This window comes from Anomaloglossus baeobatrachus, chromosome 6, assembly GCF_048569485.1.
Source record: "Anomaloglossus baeobatrachus isolate aAnoBae1 chromosome 6, aAnoBae1.hap1, whole genome shotgun sequence".
Lineage (NCBI taxonomy): Eukaryota > Metazoa > Chordata > Amphibia > Anura > Aromobatidae > Anomaloglossus > Anomaloglossus baeobatrachus.
This window is the reverse complement of record NC_134358.1, coordinates 402,336,072-402,345,817: the sequence shown is the minus strand read 5'-3', so window position 1 is coordinate 402,345,817 and position 9,746 is coordinate 402,336,072.

Below are 9,746 nucleotides of genomic sequence, written 5' to 3'. Positions count from 1 at the left end.
AGACAATATATTAGAAAACCCGGCACACAATTGAAGAAAAGGAGAATATCCAATCAAGGTTGCTTTTAATATGCTGGTGTTTTATTCGTGAAAAAATTCATTACAGTCAATGTGTGGCAAAAAAAGCAGGGTGAGGTCGAACGTTTCGGCTCATATGTGAGCCTTCACCAGGGACATAAGATGCCGTATAATATTAATATTGAGGAAGGGTCCTGCACACACAATATATGTGAAACGTAATGTAGGATAAAGGCACAGCACAAAGCTATAGGGAATCCGTGATTCGGAATGCAGTCAGGATAAGGGATTATACGGGCAGTATTGTGGATATAATGTGTACCATGTAGGGGCTCACATCAAAAGGATGCAATAAAGGTAAATGCAAAAATATGAGGATGGGTCACGTCAAGAGAGGGAAGCCTGTGGACTGTACTTGATGACCATATAATAGGGGAATCACCCCATGTGTTTTAGCAAGGCTAATCAAGAGGCGGTATACAGACCAAAGAGTACTTGGTGACCATGTAATAGGGGAATCACCCCATGTGATAACAAGGCTAATCAAGAAACGGAAATTGCCCTGGGCTCCTTCACTCTGGTTACATGCTGCAATAGGCATTCCAGATTACGTTTGGTCTGTATACCGTTTCTTGATTAGCCTTGTTATCACATGGGGTGATTCCCCTATTACATGGTCACCAAGTACTCTTTGGTCTGTATACCGCCTCTTGATTAGCCTTGCTAAAACACATGGGGTGATTCCCCTATTATATGGTCATCAAGTACAGTCCACAGGCTTCCCTCTCTTGACGTGACCCATCCTCATAATTTTGCATTTACCTTTTATTGCATCCTTTTGATGTGAGCCCCTACATGGTACACATTATATCCACAATACTGCCCGTATAATCCCTTATCCTGACTGCATTCCGAATCACGGATTCCCTATAGCTTTGTGCTGTGCCTTTATCCTACATTACGTTTCACATATATTGTGTGTGCAGGACCCTTCCTCAATATTAATATTATACGGCATCTTATGTCCCTGGTGAAGGCTCACATATGAGCCGAAACGTTGGACCTCACCCTGCTTTTTTTGCCACACATTGACTGTAATGAATTTTTTCACGAATAAAACACCAGCATATTAAAAGCAACCTTGATTGGATATTCTCCTTTTCTTCAATTGTGTGCCGGGTTTTCTAATATATTGGAACTGCTTTTTCTCCCGAGCACCGATCCTCTTGGTAGTAGAGCGCAGCTTATCTCTCCTCAACATAGGGGAGCAGACAGGCTGCCTTTAAATTCATATATAATGTTCTCCTCCCCACTACCCCACCATAGATCATAAGGCCTTGAAGTTCCTCTTCCACTCCCTCACCCTAATCCCAATCCTCCCACTCCTTATTGTCCCCTTCTCAGGCTATTAGTCACAACTTACCTCCCCCTCCTCATTGTCTCCTGCTCAGGCTCACCTCCCCCTCCTCAGGTTATTAGTCACCACTCACCTCCCGCTCCTTATTGTCTCCTCCTCAGTCTATTAAAAAAAAAAAGTCACCCCTCACCCCTCCGCTCAGGTGCCGCTGCACTGCTTCTTCTCCTGCCGGGTACATTTCAAATTACATGCGCGCTGTGTACTGATGACATCAGCGCACACGCGCGTGTCACAGAGATAGTGCAGGGCAGGGAGCAGAGGACAGACACCTGCGTTCCACTGTCTACACTGTGCGGAGCTGCAGGATCATTCCCTGCCCAACACGCCGCAAGTGATAAAGGCAATCTGGCCAGAGGACTCCCGGAGCCTCGAGCCCCGGACAACAGGCCAAATTGCCCCCATTATTATCCAGCCAACAAGGGCACCCTGAACCTCGGGCCCCAGTGAGACTGCACCTACGGTATATCTACTACTGTCTGCTTTACTCTTCTCTACAACTTTATCCCTGACCTGTCTGGTGTGTTCTTGGTGTTCTTGTTCATGATGCTGTTTTAACCATAATGTTCTTAAACAAACCTATAAAGCCTTCATACCACAGCTTGAGAATAAATTACACACAGGTGGATGTAGTAGATGTAGTACAAATGTACTAATTATGTGACTTCTGGATGCAATTGCTCACACAGGATTTTTTTTAAGGTTATCAGACAAACTCTTTGCAGCATGTATCAATTCCTGGCTGTACAATAACAGCCATATATGTTTAACTCTGAAATGTTGCAATGTTTCAGAGAAAAACATACTTTTAATAGCTGCCAGGGGACTGTGCCACATAGCAGACTAGTCATACAGGTGCATCTCCAGTGGCTTCTCCCCACAGAGAAAAGTTGCACCGGGGACCCGCCTGTGTGACGCCCTGGACTACTCAGGTCGTCACAGGGTTCTGCACAATCTTTATCTTCAGTGCAGGATTCAAACCCCCATGGTTCCGGGAACCTAACCTGCAGTACTGCCTCCAACAGCATTCACAAATCCTAGATACACCTTGCACCACACCTGTCAGGCACACCAGTGGGCTGCTTAAGCAGGAATAGGGCCACCCACCTAGGGGTCAGGCAGGGAGGTGGGAGCTGTCAAGTTAGTTGAGTGGTAGCCCTCGAGCTGCGAGGAGCTCTGAGGAAGCTGGGAGTTGTAGCTCCCAGGGGAGAACTAGACTAGGTCGCAGACGGTGGTCTGCACCTAGAGGAGTCGGACCCCTGGTCACAGGAGATTGAGGCTAGGTGCCTGGGACTTGTCTTGGAGGATGGTCAGCAGCCTGGGACTAATCACCGGTCCAGGACCAAAGGCACAACGGGGTACATGGACCCTAGGTCGGGGAGAAGCTTCAGGCGACCCGGCAATTAACCTGCGGAGGACAGGGTCTCCATGGACTGTTTTCACCAGCTCAGAAATCGGGGCACTAGCGCAACGAGGGGGATAGAGCTTTCCAAATAAACGTCCCACTGAAATTCCAAGCGTGAGCCCCTGAGAGCAGGCTCCATAGTGGGGAGCGGGGCCCGGAAAGCTCCAAGCTGACGGGCCACAAAGGACACTCTAAATTCTGAAATTCTGTGCCAGTATACAGGTCACGGACCACCAGGCAGTGCTGCAGGGAATGGGACCCGGACGAGCTCCCCCAAGAGGGCAGCGGCACCCAGAGACTTGGATTACCCTGTTGTCAGCGTCTGCTTTATTGCTGAGTGATAAACAAAGAGATCCGCAACCGTGGATTAACATATGCGGTTATCAATTGATCGATATAGCACGTCCTTAATATACAATTTGATATAGGAAGAGAAAAAGGACTTAACGTGCAAGAGAACAAGATCATCATAAATAAATTGAAACCACAACCTCGGTTACTGCATATAAAAATTAATTTTATTACAAACAGTGTAAAAACAGGTTGGATTTACATGGTATGTAGAATACTTAAATATAATAGATAGTGATCTCAGTGAAAAATGAGGAAAGAAAAAAGCAGCACAATACCTAAGCGTATAAGATGTAACAGGCAAAAAGTAAAATAACCCATGAGAGATAGTGATGGAAAATATATAGGGTAATAAACCATGGGACTAGCAAGGCAAGGAGGATTGATTGATTAAAATGAAAGTAACCAGTAGATTACATTTCACTTAGGGTACCTTCACACTTAGAGATGCAGCAGCGATCCGACCAGCGATCTGACCTGGTCAGGATCGCTGCTGCATCGCTACATGGTCGCTGGTGAGCTGTCAAACAGGCAGATTTCACCAGCGACCAGTGAACAGCCCCCAGCCAGCAGCGACGTGCAAGCGACGCTGCGCTTGCACGGAGCCGCCGTCTAGAAGCTGCGGAGACTGGTAACGAAGGTAAACATCGGGTATGGTTACCCGATGTTTACATTAGTTACCAGCGCACACCGCTTAGCTGTGTGTGCAGGGAGCAGGGAGCCGCGCACACTGAGCGCTGGCTCCTTGCTCTCCTAGCTGCTGTACACATCGGGTTAATTAACCCGATGTGTACAGCAGCTACATGTGCAGAGAGCCGGAGCCGGCAGCAAAGGCAGCGTGAGAGCTGCGGAGGCTGGTAACTAAGGTAAATATCGGGTAACCACCTTGGTTACCCGATGTTTATCTTGGTTACAAGCTTACCTCAGCTGTCAGACGCCGGCTCCTGCCTCCCTGCTCGCTTCATTTGTCGCTCTCTCGCTGTCACACACAGCGATCTGTGTGTCACAGCGGGAGAGCGCCTTTGAAGAAAACGAACCAGGGCTGTGTGTAACGAGCAGCGATCTCGCAGCAGGGGCCAGATCGCTGCTCATTGTCACACACAGCGAGATCGCTAATGAGGTCACTGCTGCATCACAAAAAGCGTGACTCAGCAGCTATCTCGGCAGTGAGCTCGCTGTGTGTGAAGCACCCCTTAGATAAATGAAATCTCCATTGTATGTTAATAGCTCAATCAAGGAGAATTCGCCCGGAGCATTTCAATGAATACAATCAATCAATCAGACTTACCCATATGTTAGACTGCGCTGGTAAAATACCGACTCGTGTGCCCCTACGCGTCTCGCCTCAGCTTCATGAGGGGGAGGTAGAATAGGAAAAAGTGCCAGTGGAGGAAGTTATCGCCAGGTGGAGTTTATAGATCCAGCAATCAATTCTGATAGGTTAATCCTGATGTCAGTATTGTCCCGATCATTGCGTGCGTGTTTACAGCCACACACCCGCTCGCATCATTTCTGGCCCTCCTGCGATGACGTAAAGTGTCAACACTACGGAGGCCATCAGGAGCGAGCAAGAGGGAGGAGAGCAAAGATGCGCGCACAAGACAAAAATGCTATGTGTAAGTGACGAGAGCGCGGGTGAGCGCATGCGCACTACGCAACACCCGCAGCTCAAGCCAGTCACAGAGGAGAGAGAGCGTAATAGATACTATAGGGGGACATATAGTCAATAGAAATGACGAATCATTAGTGGCATATCAATTATATCAACATATGGAAAAGTAGTCAATCTAGGAATAGAAATATCTATTCATTGCACTCCATATGTATCAACAATCATTTAAACCCCTGATTCCATCATATCTAGGATGTATTATCAGCATATGCAAAAAACACATGCATATAAGTAGCATGTGTATACAACAAATTGTACATACATGTAAATATGTGTACATGTATACAAAATATATGGACACACATGTGATGTATATGTATATAAAGGACATATGTTACATAGCAATGGAGCACATGTATATGTCTGCATACACATGATCACATGTACATGCACACATACACAAATATAGAGTAAATCCCATACAAATATATCCCGACATCACATAAAAAACAAACAAAAAACATGTATGTACATAAGCATAAATGTCTCCCAAGGATGTACGCTGTTGATACCACTCCTAATATGTAATGGTGATTCTGGACACAAAAGGGAATGTAGCTCAATTCAGAAGGGCTGATCAAAAACCACACTTTTGCAATTTAGAAAATGAGGCACCTATAAAAATCCAAGAAAAAGAGAACGAATTAAAACCAGTGCACATGAATAAAAACAACAAAAACTATACATAAAGGAAAAAGTGAATAAAAACACCGAATATAAATAGGGACAAGCATTATCCAACTGTTATAGAAATATTGGAATATGGAACAAATTGTACTCAACCACCATCAAAATGCTTGAAATACAAAGAGATGTCTACAAGACGTTGAAGGCGAGTGAACCCAAAAATCTATAAAAATGGTGAGAAAGTAAGTTTCTCATTCAAACCATGAGGTGAGACTGTATCCAGTCTCACTATCCACTCACATTCACGTCTTGCCAGAGCCTTCTTATAGTCTCCACCTCGAATTCCCATATGTATAACATCAATCCCTAAAAATTTCAAGTCGTCTGGGTTACATTTGTGGTGGCTTTTGAAATGGCAAGGAATGGTCTTAAGAAGATGAATATTTGTTTCCTCGCGGGCCGCCACAATATCCCTGACGTGTTCCCTGATGCGTTTACGGAGCTCACGTGATGTGAGCCCAATGTAAACAAGACGGCATGTGCATCTAGCATAGTATATGACATTCGAGGTTCGGCAAGATACATAATGCCTTATCTCAAATGTCCTACTCCCATCCGATGACGTAAAGGAGTTGGCCCGTATCATGTTCCGACAAGCCAGACATGACCCACAGGGAAACGAGCCCAAGTTGGTCCTGGGTATATTGAAAAGGGATTGAGTTTTGAGCGTATAGTGACTGTGTACTAGGTGATCCTTCAAATTTTTACCCCTTCTTGCTGTCATTAGGGGCATGTCTGAAAGTTTGGGACCCAGTACATTGTCAGTTTTTAAAATAGCCCAATGTTTCTTCAAGACCTCTCTAATATCATCCCACTGGTTATTATAAGTGGTGATGAACCTAGTCATACCCTCCTCCTTCTCTTTCTGCCCTCCAATTAATAACGCAGGCCTCTGGCATTTTTTGCCCGATTATATCCCTTTCTGATAGCACGATGTGAGTATCCACGCTCCCGGAACCTAGCTCTAAGGTCTTCAGCCTGAGCTTCAAAATATTGATCAGTCGAGCAGATCCTTCGGGCGCGAAGATACTGCCCTATGGGTATTGCTCGTATAGTAGAGGCCTGATGATTGGAGGTAGCGTGGAGGAGTACATTGACTGAGGTCTCCTTTCTGAACATATGGTTTATTACCCTATATATTTTCCATCACTACCTCTCATGGGTTAGCTTACTTTTTGCCTGTTACATCTTATACGCTTAGGTATTGTGCTGCTTTTTTCTGTCCTCATTTTTCACTGAGATCACTAATCTATTATATTTAAGTATTCTACATACCATGTAAATCCAACCTGTTTTTACACTGTTTGTAATAAAATTAATTTTTATATGCAGTAACTGAGGTTGTGGTTTCAATTTATTTATGATGATCTTGTTCTCTTGCATGTTAAGTCCTTTATTGCTGAGTGAGTATCTGATTAACCCCTGCAACCAGCGAGCCTGTGCTCCCCCTGCACCCCATACCACCATCCAGAGTCCTGGGGCCTTTCCCTACCCATGGAGGGTAACGTCATCTTGCTGCCCCACTCCATCACTCTGGGTACTCCCAACGGCAGCAGCAGTACTCCCAATTACTGTACACCATGGGTGGCATGACGAACTATATCTAAATCCCCTGTAAATACCCCCCTTTCATTTGAGTGTGGCTCCGAGCCCCTGGGTCCGAAGACCCTTGAGCCACAGCAATCCAGATCCGAGCAGTTCAACCGCTGCAAGGGCGGCACACCTGTACGATTAGTCAATAGTGTTGCTCAGTCCTCAGCAGCTACTAAAGGTATTGTATAGCCAGTGGCTGAAACATGCTGCAGATGGTCACTCATATCTATGGGTCAGTCAGTGTGAAGCTTGAGAAAACAAGTGTCACATGTATGTGGGAATATAGCCTAGTCTCACCATTACCATACACAAGTTTACAATTATGCTTCAATTCTTGAAGATATAACATCCTTAGTAGGCCAGGATTCATTAACCCTAAAACGTGCAACCATAGAAATCTACACTTTCACATACCTGGGGCCTTTTAGGCCTGTGTGCAGATAACATGGAGTAACTCAAATAGAAAAATTTTCAAGGTTTAATTGAGATGTGAATATTCCAAAACTTATAATTACGTGCATAAAACAAAAAAAAGTAATTACACTGGCTTAAAACGCCCAATATATGCATTTTATATAATTCTTTTTATATACCGTATTTTTCCGACTATAAGACGCACCGGACCATAAGACGCACCCTGGTTTTAGAGGAGGAAAATAGGAAAATAAAATTTTAAGCAAAAAATGTGGTCATGACACACTGTTATGGGGCGAGGATCTGCTGCTGACACTGTTATGGGGGTAATGTCCCCAAATTCTCTACTAAGGTTCCCCATCCTGGTAATGATCCTCTTGCCTTGTATATACAGTATATGTCCCTCATCCTGGTATAGCCCACATCCTGCTATATACCGTCATCCTGGCATATGGCCGCATCCTGCTATATACTGGCATATGGTCGCATCCTGCTCCTATACCCCCATCCTGCTCCTATACCCCCATCCTGCTCATAATATACCCCCATCCTGCTCATAATATACCCCCATCCTGCTCATAATATACCCCCATCCTGCTATATGCCCTCATCCTGCTATACACCCCCATCCTGCTATATACCCCCATCCTGCTATATACCCCCATCCTGGTATACGGCCCGCATCCTGTGGCACATAAAAAAAAATAAACGTTCATACTCACCTTGCCTCACTCCCTGCAGCATCGCTCCTCCTCCAGTTTGTGTCAGCACCAGCGCCGCTGAGTAGAGCCGGCCATGATTCCTGCAGCATCGCTCGTCCTCCTGTCTGTGCCGGCGGCAGCTGTGTGTGGACATGTGTGCACAGCGATGACGTCATCTCTGTACGCACTGCTAGTCTCCACACAGCCGCCGCCGGCACAGACAGGAGGACACCGCGGTGCTGCAGGGATTGGTGGCGGGTGAGTATACTAATTCACTACATCCCGCGCTGATGATGATGTGCGGGGTGCAGTGAATACAGCCGCACATGATCACTCCAGGCTGTAGTTGCCAGGGGTGATCACGCGGGCCGGCTGTTTATCCCTCGCCCATCATCCCGCCCATCTGTCAGCGCTGAGAGCTGATGGGCGGGATGATGGGCATGCATATTAAATGAGCGGGTCCACGTGGTCATGGCAGGCTGCTGCAGCCTGCTCGTGCCGCCGATGACCCACTCCACCGTAGCACCCTCATTCCTCGCAGCCCTACATGCAGACTATAAGATGCACTCCCCACTTTCCCCCAACATTTGGGGGAAAAAAGTGCGTCTTATAGTTCGAAAAATATGGTGTATATATATAACGATTTTTTTTGTCTAAAAGATTTTTATATAAAAGTTGTAGTAAACATGGTGCAGGAATATTTATTTTCAAAAACTTTCCTTTTTAACATTACTGTTTACCCCAACAATTTTCACATATTGTTTTTTTGGAAGAATGTTCCTTGCAGACATTTTGTCCACAACTACTCAGATTTCCTTTTCTTCTTTGCTGGACAAATATAACAGCGCTTTCTTTTTTTTCTCTTGGCTCTGGATGTTCCTGAAAATGTATACCTCATCGGATCATAGCTTCACTAATTTGCCTTGGCAAGCATTTCGTGTTGCTTCGCTCCATCATGGTAGGCATCAAAAGTTCAAAGACAAAGTAAGACAAGATAAAGACAAAGTCTTCCCCAGCAACAGTACAGACAAAAAGACTGAGGATCACATGTAAACCAAGTACAGGCTTAAAAGGCCCCAGGTATGTGAATATGGGGTAGTCCCAAAAAAGAGTTGTTTTATGGAAATGCCTATAACATAAAAATATATGAACAACTGGAAATTACTAACAACTGTATACCTGAGGAATACCTAGAGTTTCAAAATTCTAACTAAAGTAATCTTGCAGAAAATAGAAAACAAGTAACCTAGCAGGCCTGCGAGGCCCCAGGTATGCGTTCTAGGGTTAATAATACTGAGAATCAGGGTAACATAGAGCCTAGAGAAACAGTGACTTGAAAATAAGTTATGGTAACACATACTACTCCTGACACGGAACGTTTCCCAATATTTGCTAAGCTGGTCATTGAACCTGTTTATTCAATCTTGCTAGATTGTACTGTCTTGTTTAAACAAAGAACTTTGACTTTTTTTCCAGATAATTATACTGTAT